Here is a 16755-nt window from a genome sequence, read left to right as displayed (position 1 = left end):
TTAAACAGCCTGATGTGTGGTGTCGAGGGCTATAACTCAGCACCAACGAGTTATATACAATATACCCCACAGCAGCTAAAAAATACATTTTCCGTAAAACAAAATTGTTGTTCACCCAGTATGTCCCACAAATCCAGCCAGGCCTTTTAGTATGTGACACATTTAAATAAGGTAAATCTCTGGAGATTGCTTATTACTGTAGTCTGTGACTTGCAGAAGAATTCTATAATAATGATCGACCTGAGAAAAATTCTTTTGCATATACTTTTCTTTGGTCTCAGAAACTTAATTTCCACAGTATTGAAGAGTTTTAGAAAGCATTTAATTTTCACTTTAAGCAAAGAAAATTCTTCGACTTTAAGGATTTTCCATAGTGTTAAACCTGCAATGGCTTTGAATAAAATACTTATCTTAGAGATAATTGTCAATCAGAATAACCTTAATATTGTATTTATTAGAATTTAAAAGCAGTGCAACATATGCATATCATATTAAAGCTTTTCATCAAGAAAGAATTCTTTGGTCACTTAGTGGAGACAACTTCAGCATATCTCTACTCATCTGGAGCTAGCACCTCTCTCTGACACACAAGATGTGTTAAGGAGACAGAAAATTAATTTGCACCCCTGTTTCAGGGACATCTGTCATAAATAGATTCCCAGGCTTGGAGAGGCAGTGTTAGTGTTGCATAACAAAGTGTATCCATGTCAGCCCACTACACATTGACAAGCTGTGTCTATCCCTCACTGCTGCTGTCAGTAGGAGGCACATACTTTGTCAACATTACATCAATTCTCTGGCCAGCGTGTCTGCCACCACCCAGCACCTACTCTGGTGAAATCCACCAACAATTGGATTACCTGGAAAGCTGCTCAGTGTTTACTGTAAAGTTCCAGTGAATCTGCCTCTGATTTGAATGGGACTACTCTTCATCTGCAAGAGAAGCACAGTGTCAGAAGAGGATGTGAGCCAAGGAAGGGTTTGGCTGTATGCATTTCAGGCTTTCCTAAATCAAACCTGAGCTAGCAGGAGACACAAATCAGTAATAATCTTTCCATGTAGCCATCTACTATTCCCATCACTTAGTCAAGTGGAGAAGTTGAGGGTCACTACATTTTAATACAGGCTCTCTTAACTTTCAGTGTTATTAAGACCTTGTGAGTCACTCAAGGTAATGATTCCAAATAGGGGGGAAAAGTAAGGCAGATAATGGAGCCTGCAGGCATGGAAGAGATTTTATTATTCCTGGGAGACACCAAACAAAAATGTCAAACTGCACACCTACCGAAAAGTGCTGGAACTACTGTCTTTCTATAAAAGTGAGTAAATGCACAAAATAAATTCTTTAAACTAACATTTATTTTAATAATAGCCAAAGGGATTGGAAATGAGGGTGTGCAGGAAGATTCCTATCTGATATTTACTGTAGTCATTATTTTTCTGTAGAATGAACAGAATCAGAAGTAATTATATATTGCTTTTACTTTTTGTATCCTAAACCACTATAAAAGTGCTATTCACTTAAACTTAGTTGTGGGGAAATGCAGCAATACTTCTGGTGTAAAGAGAAAACTACCATCTCCAGAAGATCCTGCTACCATAAGCCAATTTTTCCAGCCTTTCTCCCCTTCTTCACTATGGCAGTTCTTGCCTGTAACTTCAGTTTTGTTTCACTTTGTTTGCCTTTTAAATGTTACACAAAAAAATTCTAAGAGAAAAGATGTTATTTCATTTAGGTGTCCTTGCCTGGAAAAAAACTCAGATTCCAGAAGTAGAAAGCAAAAGCTATTCTGCCTGCTTTTGAAAGGAAAGAAGCAGTAGCTTAAATACCTATTAGATTCCTCAATTTCCAAGTCAAAATACTTAATTAATAAAGTATTATTAATATGAATTTTAGTAACAAATTAAGGGCCAGAATCACAATGTTGAGAAATAAGTTTCAACTCATTGGACAGTGTGACTGTATTTGCACATCTACCAAAAACTAAAATTAAGGACATAATAAAACCCACAGTTGTCAGCTAAAGAACTAATTTATTAAAATTAAGAAAAGAAGTCTATTAGTTGTCTGTCATGTTTAACATAGAAATATGAGGTGATTTGTCCTAGTAATGGACAAAGGCTGACACTACTTCTCAGTCATCTGGTCTTTGGTGTTTCCTAGTCAGCGTTGCCTCTAACAACTGCTCTGCTCTGCAGGTTAATATTTAGAGATACTATTAATTTTTTTCTTTTCTTTTTTTCTTTTCCTGTCAGAAGTCTTTGTAATATGCACAGAATAGATATGACAGGGATTTTTGTGGTTATGATCATTGAGTTTGTTTTCTTTTTTATTTCAGAGACATCTAATTTCCTGTCTCTACTGATCTCTCCAGGGGCAAAATGAAGTTCCAAGAAATCCCCACTTCATCATATTTCATTACAGGTCAGAGTTGTGCTCCTAAATTTTATGGGAGACAATATTAGTCACACAGGTCCTTGTGACTGATTATTTAATATATTCATACTTGAGAATTGTACTTGAGCCAGTCCTGACCAGCAGCTGGCAGTTTGCTGCATCGTTATTTAAAGACAAAAACTGTGTCTCCAAAGTCCTATCTTTACACTTCACATCTACTTTAATTTTTATTCTTATAAAAGCGGGTGATCTGGCAAGTAGGTTACCAGACTGCTTGTAAGTTTTTTTTCTGCTTTTTTTTTCTGAATGCGCTGTGTAGGTTTCTGCTTATTTCTCTTTCAGTTTGAGATATTGTATTCATGTGCATTATTGTTATTTTAGTAGAATCTACGTCTACTTGGTGAACACTTGCAATTAGGTTTAGTTTCATTCAGTCCGGTTTAGAACATAGGGATTTTTTGCCTCATATTGCCAATATAAGTTGTTAAAGATAAGCCACCTTCTTCAAAAGGCATTTGTTTTCTTTAATAATCTTTAATAATATTTTTTTTTTTTAGAAAAGCAGACTGTCTTTTAAAACCGTTACAAATGAATTCACATATCTTCACCAATTCATACACAGTCCATGCTAACTAATATAGAGCTGGATATCAAAATCAATGAGTTTTAGCATGGTTTTCTTCTCTCTCTTCTGAACTGTCTAGGTGCTAAATGATCAACGCCAGCTAATACCTATCTACCAGTTTAAAAAGTTATCAATCCCTGCTGTCCACTTCTCCTTCTGCAGGAAGTCAATGTCTCAGTGGAAAAAAAACATAATGTCCAGACCTCTGTGTTTTAGTGGAGAAGAAGAAAACCTCCCCCTGTGGCACCTGTTGGCAAAAGGACAAAGCAGAAAGAAAGGAGTGTGGTGTAATAGATTTATTAAGCCCCGTGAGTGGCCAAATAAGTTTGGTTTTCGTGAAAGAGCGGTTGGCAAAAGGAGAAGCCAGCAACAGACAATGCATATAATAAAATAGATAGATTGGGTGGCGGTCTATGAATTAAGTGGCACCTGGGGGGAGTTGGTGGCCTCACAGCCTGAAGTTGCTTCATTTAAAAAAACAAAGACACCCCCAAATTACGTACTGAACTCCCCACCTCACAAATGTGGTGAACGGCTGAGTCCCTGCTTCCAACAACAAAAGGGGCCCTGTCAAGGGTCAATCAACACATAGTAACTGACTCAATCTCTGCCCCACCAAGAGGTGCCAAAATGTTTTCAAAAGATATAAAATTCATACCTGAAAAGCCTTTTCTTTGGGGAAGAAAAAATGACCACAGGCAGACTGAGGGGCCTGGACCATCAACAAGTGTAAGGCATGTGCAGTTCCTTGTTTATCCAGTCTTGCTACTAGTTGCTTTAACTTCACGATTTATATATGCCGTTTCCAACATACAAATACATACTCAGTTATGTTATTTCTACAGGTAGATTTCTAGCCTTCCTCCTCCTTCTCATACTCCTCCCTTTGTTCAGACAGTTATATAAGTTCTATCTGTTTATTATTGTTATTTTATTTTTCATGTACAGTTTCACTTTTGTGTCAAGCAATATTTCAGCAAAGGGGACATGTGTTTCCAAAGCATGATACGAATTCAAGTTTTTCCTACAAAGAACTTCTTGTGTCCTATGAGTAGAAGAGATTGAAAGCAGTCACTGCCTCCAGGCATGGAGCTTTCTCTGAAGGACTCCTATCTTTGTTAGGAACAACATGGTATGCACCAGATGAGCACCAAAGCAAAAGGTATAAAATGGATTTTAACCTCATTAGTCAGGGAAAAAATTAACAAAATGAAAAGGTTATCATAGGTAAATGACAGAAGTATTTACACATTATATATCTCTGTAGACCTTCGTGTCCCCACCATTTTAGGCAAGACAGAGCATCTCTTTTCACTTATGATAAGAATGCAGCCCTCTGAATCTGCCTGTCTGTCTTTCCATTTGGGACATGGACTTACCATGCAATTGGTGGAATTCAAAAAAAAACAAACTCAAAGTGCTAGTTAACGTTTTTATGACCTGTTTAATTGGGAAAGTTGCATCCAAAGAAGTCTACATCAACGAGAAACATCCAAAAAAGTGTATCCAACTGATCTGTTGTTTGTACAAAAATATGCTTTCTACAACAAGGATGAGATTTGCTGCAAACTTCTTATGTTTTCCCAATGTTTTGTAGAAGTTGAGGTAAAAATACGCACCTTTTAAGAAATTACAAGAAATACATCTGTGGTATGTTTGCTTTGTTAAATATGTGAGGTAAGATTAAAAACTATTTTCCTCCATATCAATCAAAATGAATAAAGTATAAAGAAATACAGAAGTTTCTCAGATAATAAGTGCCATAAATCTACAGCTTACTTTTATTTAGAATGTTCTATTTACATTTAGAAAAATTTCTAAAAATGCCACTGAATCTTGGCATCTTTTTCAGAGAAACACAGACATTGCAAAAGGCCATAGTGTCCAAGAGGGCTTAAGTGTCGAAGTCAGGGGTCACTTACATCTATGAAGTTCCATTGAATTCAGACATCATATAATGTGAATAAAATCTGTACTTTGAAGTTGGTCAAAATGCCTGAGGTTGTCTGTTAAGAAAAGTGTATCAAGTCGCCTGGCTGGGACTACTGGTAGGGATAAGGTTTTTTTTATAAGTAGATCTACTTGTTCAATGATTACGGTAATTAAACCTGCAAAGAACCCAGCAGAAGTGATGCTAACTTCAGTCCAGCTATTTCACAAAGAAAAAAATCTGACATCAAGTCAGTACTCCCCTGTCCCATGTTCTTTGTGAGACAGAGATCCCAAGTCTCCCACAGGCAAAAAGATAATTTGATGTAATGTAACTGTTCTTCTACACAAAAAAAAAAAAGAGACCATGAAATACAGAATTATGACTGAAATTAAACCAGGATTTCTGGAGCGATCCACATTTAAATGCAGTTTCATCTGAGTAGATGCAAAAGGGAACTATGTTGCAAGAAAAATTCTATAAAGAACATAGCATAAGGATCATCAAATATCTCTGTTTCTGTCCCTAGGACAGATATTTGTAGTGTTACAGTCTTTGCTTTAAATAAAAAATAAAAAAAAGGTGCGAAATCTGATTATGAATTATAACTTTCACAGTCTGCTATAGCTTTCACATTCTGCTGCCAAACTACCTTCAGAAATTCTGCAGACTAAAGCAAGCAGAAGTTTAATGCACATGGGAAGGTTCAATGTGAATGCTTCTTTTTTAATATTAGTAGCACTATGAAAATGTTGGATTTTTTTCAAATTAGTTTTTTTTAATCTTGCTAAATATTAGCAATAATTAATGCAGTAGTTCCTCTATATAATTTATTTTTTCTAATAAAATTAATTGTAGAAATAACTATATCTTTATGGTCTTCATCCAGTTACATGTTTTTGTACCCGCAAGGTAGTATTATATCATAGACTTGCTGTACAATTACTTCAGGCAGTAATTTTACCTAGCTCTTTGTTCTTAAGACAAAGTTTAACATTGATAAGATCAGTAACTCCCATGAAGATTGTTCACACTTATCCAATATATTGGTTTAGATTGTTGCAGGTTCTGAGAAAATAAAACTCCTTAAAATTAGCTGGTTATTTTAAGGTTTGCATAAGGAAGTGCTAGATCCACATTTTTATTGTATGAAAACTCTGAATTTTGGAAAAACAACACAGATGAATTCCCTCAGTCTAGTAATGGTTAAAAACCAAGAGGTCTTGTTCAACAATGCACAATCACTTTGCCTTTGGAACTGAAACACTTTCTAATGAGTTGCTTCTACAAAGTTGAAATCAATTAACTTTTGAAGAAATATACCATCTTTATATAAAATTGGAGGGTATCGCATCTTCCATGAAGCATTAGATCACATTATGTGCAAGAAAATAAGCGAAGAACTCCAGTAGAAAAGTGCAAATTAAGGTGTTCTTTCAGTCAAAGGCTGGAGAGCTGTACACAGAGGCAATTCCTATTCAGCTGTAGATTGACCTGTAGGTAGTTCTAATAAGGACCAGAACACAGGAAGGATTAGAACATATCTCCTCTCAGATCAGAAAAACTCTGCAAAATTTTAATGTTGCCAAAATCTTTTTTTGTTGGTATGATGTGCTTGAAAAGAGACAAATATCTCAAGTATTTCTATGTATTACCTCTGTCTTCAAAACTGCCTTTCTATTCACATTCATAATAACCCATATAGAGAGTACGTTCTGAAGCACTTCTGCTTACACTCAAAGGCTGACTCAAAGGCTATAATGGGGAGATATCAAATACACTAAGAAACATTCTTTATCAATCAACAAATCACAGAAACAAAGGAAAAGACATCACAAATCTACAAATTTAAAAAATGAAATGGGATTCTCTTTCTGTATTTAGTTTTAAGTTGCAAGTAGAAATATGGAAGAAGCTATTATGCTTTAATCTATTTGGTTTAGGAGAGTACTAAAAGACAGTGCTATTGTATAGGAATAAAAACTGAAAATGAGTTTATAAAAAATGAATCATTCTTTGTGATAGAGAATTCAATAAACAACATCAATGTATATTTCGTAAATGAGCTTTACCATTAATTTTATTATAAAACACAAATGAAATGCTGAAAAATATCCAGAATTCTGTGGATAAACAAGGATATTTTCCAAAGAATGAAAAAAGGCATAATTTGAAGGACACTTTTAACAAAAAAAGCTTACAACTTCTTTTTTAAAAGTCCGCTTTTAATAACACTACTATACCGAAGCAGTCTCTAAAGTTCAAGAGGATGAAGGAGTGGCTCATGCAGTTTTACAGCGACCTTGCTGAACCTAAATGGCAGAGGCTTTTTTTGTGTGGATGTGCTGAGAACTTGTATAGAGCAGGGGGAAAAATCACATTCTGTAATTATTGAAATTTCACTGTGCTCTCATGAAAACAGAAAGATTTGTGTATGGAAATATTCTCTAGATGTATTTTCACACACAGAATTTTTGCCAAAAGAGGCATCCATCAGAGGACTATTTCCTTCATGAAAACATTTATTTATCAGGATGCAACTTTGATAAATTCAAAAGCTGTATGATCTTTGTGAACTTCTAGGACTCTTGAACATGTGGAGCAGATAGTTCATCTTTTACTGCAAATATCTGAGCATATTTTGGTTTTGACATGAATCATAACTAATTGCATACTCCTAACAACTCAATGGCACTATAAGCAGATATTATTTACTATGACTTTTTTAAAAAGAGGATGTGTCTTCATGATTGCAAAAAATTAAATTCTAACAGGCATAGAATGAAATCTGCAAGATGGAAAAGCTGAGACACAGCTCAGCACGGGACTGCCCTTGCTGTGACCTAGAAACTAGTGTCATTAAGTGGTCTGTTTAGACAGACCTGGCAAACCACTGTGTTTGAGTCAAAAAGGGTGAAGATAAACTTCTGCTCTGAATATTTTTCCACAATAATGGATGAAGTGTTTGACAATTTGCTGATGAAAGAGATTTTACGATGTTAACGCACTAGATTAATTCTTTTAATGCTGCTATTTCAATCCTTTTATCAATTCAGCAAAGCCATTAGTAGTAAGTGTACTGGTTTTTTGACTGAAACTAAGAAATCTGCAGGAAGTGGGGGAGAGGAGGAAGACTAAAGTGGACATTTTCTACATGTTCTAAGATGTCCTTGGATTATTTTAGGGAACTTTAATCCTCTTGTCTTCTTCTTTACTAATTTATACATTCAAGTCTGAAATACATAAGATGTCAATCAAAATTAAAAAAAAATAATTCAATTTTTGGGTGTTGCTTAAATGCTTTCATACTTCCAAAATGAAACATTTTAATATAAAGGAATACAAAATTAACTGTTTAATTCTTTAGAAAAATCTTTTCTTTTACTGTTTCTGCTAATTTACGACAAGCATACAAACACAGATGCTGAATCTATGCCTGATTTCAGTTTCTAGTTACAACATTTTCCACCAACTGGACTCAGTGCCATATAAAAATTGTTCCACTCTAAATGCAAGAGTTATTCTGATTGTCTTTCATGCTTCACTCCCTCTCCGAGGCATGCCAGTGTTTGTTGTTGCCAGTTCTAGCTTTGGCACGCCTTATATAGTGGTAAGAGGGGACTCTACTACAGCAGAAACCTGGATAGGGCACAAATGTAAATGAGAATGGTAGGTTTGCCACTTTCTAAAGAGATGTGGTGTGCAATCTTTTCCTGCACGATAGTGAAGTAGTGTTACCTTTAGTGGCACCTTCACAGCTTTTGTATGTAAAGGTGGCATTGATTTTGAGAAATTATCCTGAATTCATCGTGGCTGTCTCTGTGTATAGATCGCAGACATATACAAGATGTCTTAGTCCCTTTTTATGTGCTAAGAGGAAATTCAGGACAATATAGCTACAACCTTTGCCCATAAAATTTTTCGTAAATTTAGAGAGCTATTTTGCTTTTCTCTCACGGATTTTTTTCAACACGCTGACCATCATAACTGCTGTAAACAATGTCAGCACAACAGACAAGTTTTTTTTATTTATTTTACTGATCCAATAATTCAGAGTGTAGGATGTCCAAATCCAGCATGTTGTATGCGAATCCAAATGAAAGCCATCTGTAGACATACAGCAGGATGTATGCTATGCTGTAAGCCCTAGAGCACATATGAACTTAATTGTTTTTCAGTTCAAAAATACCACTTTTCTAAATGCAGTATTATTTGTCTTGAAGATAAATGGAAAGAAGGAAACAATAGGTTGTACAGAACAAAACAATTTAGTTAAGAAATGGGCGTCAGAAGAGTGGGATATGTGCCATACTGTAAAGCTCACTTACTAACAGGGTATTTGAAAATTACAATAAGCATGTCTTTAGTACATATGTATCTTGAAAGGAAAATCAGAGTGTAAAACAACCAGGAGTAGGGGGGAGAGGAGAAATCCTTTCTCCTTCAGGTAGGGGTGCATGACTTAGCCAAACCAAATACTCAGAGAGCCAATTTCTGTACCGTGATGCCCTGCCAAGCTCTGACTATGGATTGACTTACTTACTTAACTCCTAAGTAGTTATTTACTGAAAAGCTAGGAAGACAGCCTAGCCTGAGGAGAAATGAAATGACCTAATATGAACTAAATTTTACAAGACATTTATAGAGAGTAGAAAGAAGAAAGAGTTCAGAGGAATCTGCAAGAAGTAATTCTGGCTTACTTTGTCATTTCATATCAGCAGGAAATGCAGGATTTATAAAAACATCTTTGAGAATGCAATTATTCTTCATGTTAATGTATATACTTACATGCATATGCATACATGCATATTCCTGTTATGTTTTGACCTCAGATGTGGTGTCAGAACCAGATGTAAGGTACCTAAATGTCTCTGGGAGACCAAACATGGCAATATCAGTTTGCTAAAAGAAGTTGAAAGAATTTGCATACCACAGTAAGAGGAAGAAGGTTTTTTTTGTGCAAAACACAGGAATATTTCTATATATATATTTAAATAATAATTTTCAGAATCGTTCAGATTTTCAGTTAATAATATGCATGTGCAATAAGTCCAGTGCATCGTGCATGCATGAATCTATTAAGACTCAGGAGTAACACTCGGAAGTGATTATTTCCATGATTTCTAGATGGTTCATGGTTTGGTCAAATGAGTAAAGATGCCAAGAAAACATGGATAAATATATCAAGTCTTACAACATCATCCACACATGATTTAGACCTTGAGAATGCAAGGAGCATTACATGTATACAAACCTCGTGTATTCTACAAAGAATGGAATCGTATGCATAGTTGTAAAATTTCAAAAACAAAGATTAGTCTGTTCTTTCTATTTATTACAAATTTATTATAAATATACAAGAAAAAAACATGGCCAGTTATTTGATGTCTCTATGGCTAAATGAAAATCTATTCTATTAATATAAAACAGGAAGAAAACATAATGAAACTGCTTCCTGTCTGAACACGCTTGACAGATCAGAACCATATATGTTGAAGTCCAACTGCAACAATGAAATAGAAGAAAAATACAGCTTTTATGTAACTTCATCAACACCCTCAGATCTCTAGTTAGTTGTTCTACTGTGTGCTAGCCCTGTCAAAGACACCCATTCATTTCTGCACATGCCCAAAGACTCGAGCTGTGTCATGGCTAGCAGGTCTACCTGGTTGTCACCATGACAAATGTCTTACCATTTGAAGTAGGACACTGATTTCAGGAAAATGAAGGGCAGGAAGTAATTTTCTTTATGCTTCTAATTCCTTTCCGTGAACTGCAAGGAAAAAAATCTCATGCAGCTCCTATAAATTTTGAGAATGTTATTGTATTGCTGACATTGATCTTCACATCAAGTTTGGCTATTGTTTAAGCTCTGTTTGCTCTGGTAAACTGAAACAGCTTGAAGACAACCAAGAAATTGATATTTCAGAGTAGATTCCACCCTGCATTGTAATAACAAAATGGAATTGTAATAATGCCAAACCAACAGCCAGTAGCTGAAGTGTAGTATGTACTCTATAACATTATGGTTAAAAATGTTCTGCTCAGTTCATCTGGTCAGAGCTGAGCTGTGTTGGATGTCAAAAGAAGCAGACATGAAAACATTGTGCTTACCCTAAAAAATTCCCAGTGTCATAACATTGCAACTCTTATATTGTACAGGCCTAACCATTGAACTATGGCTCCTCAGCTTCCAAGACAATTTAAATGCCTATATAGAAGCATTTCAGGAAGTGCAAAAGCAAAGACTGAACAGATGCAAAATGCTCTCCAGAGAAGAATATCCACAAAGGTATCAAATCAAGTCACAGATGGTTCCTTATATAGACATTTTTCCTCATCTTAGAAACATTTACCCAGTCTATTGTGATTCCAAGCCTCCCTGAAAGCTTCTAATCTGAAGCATCTTTTTCAGTTCATTATGAACTTAGCTTGCATAACTTCTCTGACCCCATTACACATTTTCTTTCAATAACCATTATTCAAAACAAGTTTATAGATTAAAGTGACTTTGCTTTTGCTTTTCACCTGCTTTGAATAATGTATAACTTAGCTACATAGTAAGATTCAAGATATCCCTTCCTCCTTCATTTATCATATACGCTGATTGAATTAATTTCAAAATATACTTCAGGCTATTTTGGGCAAGGGTCATTTCCAACAAGGTATTTGCAGGGCATTCACTACAAATGAGTCTGCTACAATTAGGCATTAACAGAGTACAATAACAGATGTTGTTAACAACAGCATCTTTAGGTTCAAAGATCAGGTGAGGTGATGTCTAGAAACAAATGAGATGATTCCATTCTGCTGTTGAGCAAACAGTGATCACTTCTCAAAGGGAATTTGGTGTTTGCAGCTTCTGCTGAGAATACCTGATTGATGGGGTTCTTGGTTGGTGCCACTTGTCAGAGCTGTCAGACACAACCTTGATGTGTACGCTTCAGCACTGCCTGCTTCTTTCTGTCACTTTCACTATATGCTGAGCTCTAATTTGTTGATTGCAAATTGATGGTCATTTTGGCATCACTGATTTTCTCCATTTGACATTCTCAATGATGCTTCTCCACCCTGCTCTTTATACATGCATGAGAGACGTACAAAGTAAAAGGTAAGAAAATAACATAAAGAAACTTCGGATGAATCTGGCATACTTTTGGAATGGTAACTTGAATAAATCTGGGATATATTTCTTTTCTGCATACCAATCTTTTCTTTTTGACTATGAAATTTTCTAAATTGAAATAAATTGCTATAGATCCAGCACACAATACAACTAATAAGGCCATTTAAATTTTTAAAGCCTAGAATGGCAATTTATTATCATTTTAAACCTAATTTATAGTGAACGTAAGGGAAGAGATATCCATGTGAAGATTTTAGTAATTTCATGCCATGCATATGAAATTGCTATCTGTAATAGAAAGAGCACAACAACCGATGGCAAACTAATGCATTTATTAGTTAGAAAAATTGTACAAAATTGCTGGAGAAATTCATATGATGGATAAATTGAGACTTACAACAGATGGAATTACTGAAACGAAGTACCACTGGAATTAATATACAAATTTTATAATGCACTACAATATTGGAAAAATGAAAATATGCTTCGGCGGTAGATGACTTGATGAACAGTAATCATTAGAATCTGTAGAAATTTTAAAATCTTCTGATCATAATACAAACATTTCACATCATTCAGATAAAAGATTCCTAGGTGACTGTCGTAGAAAAGCAGTTTCAGAGAATAAAAGGTATAGAAGAGGGTTTTGTAGCATGTGTTCATTTTTATGAGCTGTGCATGTAGTCCAGTCTGTAAAGCATTGAAACTTCATATGTTCTGGGAAGCTTAGAAAGGCGGTAACTTTTAGATACCTGGAGTGTGTTTCAAATGCCTAACTGTAGGTATTCCATGCCATTTTTGACCCTAGAATAATTGCATGGGATTAGCTTATGTGCCATGTGACCCACAAGAGACACAGATTCTTTGAAGAAGCTGCTAGTTACAAGGCATGAGACTCTAGCACATCTAAAATAACATTAGATGACTAAGTTTAAGCATTTGAATTCTGTGTTCACCCCTGCTTAGCTGTCTTCCTCAAGCAGCTGAAAGGCATTCTTGTCACTCATATTACTCTGTTATTTCTTCCCTTTTCAAGCAACTTGGTTTCAAACAGGTTGAAAGCAATTATCATGCCTACCTTCAAGAAAGGGTGGTAAGAAAGACTTAGGGAACTACACACCAGCCAGCCTCACCTCAGTCCCTGGGGAGGTAATGGAACAACTAATCCTGGAAACCGTTTCTAGGCACATGAAGGGCATGTGCCTAGACAGAAAAAGGCAATCAGGAGTAGTCAGCATGGATACAAAAAGCAGAAGTCATATTTAACCAGCTTGATAAACTTCTATGCTAAAATGAGTGGCTTAGTGTATGAAGGGATAGCAGAATGGCTATTGTCTACTTTCACTTCAGTAAGGATTTCATACTGTGTCCCACAAGATCCTCGTAGAGATTCTGTTGATGTTTGGGTTGGATGAGCAGACAGTGGGGTGGATTGGAAACTGAGCCCAGCAGGTGGTCATCAGTGGCGTAGGTCTAACAGGAGGTTAGCAGCTGGCAGTGGGTCGGTACTGGGTCCGGTCCTGTGTAACATCATCAACAGAGATGCGGATGATGGAGCGGAGTATACTCCCAGTAAGTTTGTTGATGATACAAAACTGGAAGGAGTGGCTGATATCCCAGCTGGTTGTGCTGCCATCCAGAGGGACCTCAACAGGCTGTTAAAATGGACTGACAGGAACCTCGTAAAGTTCAATAAGCGGAACTGCAAAGTCCTGCACCTGGGAAGGAACAGTCCCATGCACAAATATATGCTGAGGTCTAACCGGCTGGAAAGCAACTTTGCTAAAAAGGACCTGGGGGTCACAATGGCCCCTAAATTTAGCAAGAGTCAGTATTGTGCTTTTGTGGCAATGATGGCTAATGGTGTCCTCAGTTGCACTGGGAGGAGTGTTACCAGCAGGCCAAGGGAGATGATCCTTCCTCTCTGCTTGGCATCGGCAAGGCTAAATCTGGAGTATACTGTGTCCAGTTCTGGGTTCCTCAGTGCAAGATAGACATTGAAGTGTGTCTAACGGAAGGGGACAAAGATGATCAAGGGACTGGAACATCTCTTCTATGAAGAATGTCTAAGAGAACTCGAACAGTTCAGCCTAGAAAGGCTCTGTGGGGAAATCTCTTTAATGTGAACAAATATCCGAAAGGAGGGTTTAAAAAAGACAGAACCAGGATGTTTTCAGTAGTGCTCAGTGACAGTACAAACTGAAACACAGGTGGCTCCCTCTGAACATCAGGAAACACTTTTTTTTACCATGAGGGAGGCTGAGCACTGACATAGGTTGCCCAGAAAGGTTGTGGAGTGTCCCTCCTAGAGACATTCAAAAGCTGCCTGGCCATGGTCCTGGGCAACTGGCCCTAGCAACTACTTAAACCACCCTTAGCAAGTTTGCAGATGACACTAAGCTGGGAGGAAGTGTTGACCTGCTGGAGGGTAGGGAGGCTCTGCAAAGGGATCTGAACAGGCTGGACTGCTGGGCCGAGACCAATGGGATGAGGTTTAACAAGGCCAAATGCCGGGTCCTGCACTTGGGGCACAACAACCCTATGCAGCGCTACAGACTGGGGGAAGAATGGCTGGAGAGCTGCACGGAAGAGAAGGACCTGGGGGTGCTGGTTGACAGCCGACTGAACATGAGCCAGCAGTGTGCCCAGGTGGCCAAGAAGGCCAACGGCATCTTGGCTTGTATCAGAAATGGGGTCACCAGCAGGTCCAGGGAGGTTATTCTCCCTCTGTACTCAGCACTGGTGAGACCGCACCTCGAGTACTGTGTTCAGTTCTGGGCCCCTCACCACAAGAAGGATGTTGAGGCTCTGGAGCGTGTCCAGAGAAGAGCAACAAAGCTGGTGAGGGGGCTGGAGAACAAGTCTTATGAGGAGCGGCTGAGAGAGCTGGGGTTGTTTAGCCTGGAGAAGAGGAGGCTGAGGGGAGACCTTATTACTCTCTACAACTACCTGAAAGGAGGTTGTGGAGAGGAGGGAGCTGGCCTCTTCTCCCGAGTGACAGGGGACAGGACTAGAGGGAATGGCCTGAAGCTCCGTCAGGGGAGGTTCAGGTTGGATATCAGAAAAAAATTCTTCACAGTAAGAGTCATTGGGTACTGGAACAGGCTGCCCAGGGAGGTGGTCGAGTCGCCTTCCCTGGAGGTGTTTAAGGAACGGGTGGATGAAGTGCTTAGGGACATGGTTTAGGGAGTGTTAGGAATGGTTGGACTCGATGATCCAGTGGGTCCTTTCCAACCTTGTGATTCTGTGATTCTGTGATTCTGTAAATAGGAAGCTGGATCAGGTCACATCCAGAGGTCCCTTCAAACCGCAATTATTCTGGCATCCTGTGCAGGAGAAATCAAAATCTTGCAGATATCCAACCCACATTTCTACACACCTAACAAAAAATTGCACCATTCAGTTTTACAGACTATGAACATCCTAGCATATGAATTCAAGAGTCTTTAACTCCAAAGTCTCTCTCAACATAGAATACTGTGTAATCTCAAATTACAGATGAACAACTATGTGTAACCTCTGAAGAGATTCTTACTGACTTGGAGAAACTCATGCGTTGTTACAGATACGCACTCATCTATGATTCAGGCACACCTACATAGCAGTGCATATATCAAGCACGCATTTGCATAAGTATGCAAAACACTCACCTGCATGCAGAAAATTAGATTCTTAGAATACAACTGATAGAACTTCTACTTTAACACACTTCAGGTTGCTTCATGTTCGGGGCTTCTCTCCAGATAGACAGAGACCTATGGCTAGCTCCACAAATAGTGCTCCAATTACTGCAGGAAATGTTCCAATATATTGTAGGGGTAATCTCTACCGTACATTTCATGCCAGAGGTTTTGTGGACATTATAGCATTTTATCATGTGTTTTTCTTCTTGTAATGCAATTCATTAAACACATTTCTTCCTATATCCCTCTGAGACTGAGAAAACCTCCAGGGTATATATGCTCAAAACAAACTTGAAATTCTGGAGAACGTTCATTTTTCTTTACATATCAACCTACTCTGCTCAATCTGTTGCAGTAATATTAAAATTAAGCAATGAAAAAGCAAGGAACTGTGTAGAAATTATTCCTCCTACACTGCTCAAAAACTTTACTGTTGAAACAAATAAATTATCTCTATCTCATTGCTTGCACTAAAAAATAAAACATAAAAAACTTACTGAAATAAAATGATATTGCTCAGCTATGTATCTTACACCTTTTCCTACATTATTCATTTTAAAAGGCGTGAGTAACATTACAAACCAGGAAACGGCTACAGAGGAAACCTTGCTTGACATATACTGTAAGACAATTTGTTAATAAAAGAAACACAATTAGAAACCCTTGTTTTAACAATGACAGCATATATCTCATACCAGCCAAGTTCTGAACGTGTTAGACATTTGACAGGCCTCAGCATTTGTTGAATGGAAGCAAATGAAACCACAGGTGGTACAAATATTGTAAGTTTATAATTCAGATAGCCTTGTCATGGTTGTACTATTCCTTCATAAATTCTGATTATTTTCACTTTTTTTCAAGAAAAGTTGAAGATTTCATAGTCTTGAGTACTTTCTGTCTACTTAGGAAGATCCAAACTTAGAAAAAAAATAAGTGTTCTGAAGCAGTACACAGGCTATTTTTCAGTCTTACAGGAATTTATGAGACTGCATT

Source organism: Cuculus canorus, chromosome 1, assembly GCF_017976375.1.
Source record: "Cuculus canorus isolate bCucCan1 chromosome 1, bCucCan1.pri, whole genome shotgun sequence".
In the NCBI taxonomy this organism is placed as follows: domain Eukaryota; kingdom Metazoa; phylum Chordata; class Aves; order Cuculiformes; family Cuculidae; genus Cuculus; species Cuculus canorus.
Note: the sequence above shows the minus strand (reverse complement) of the source record.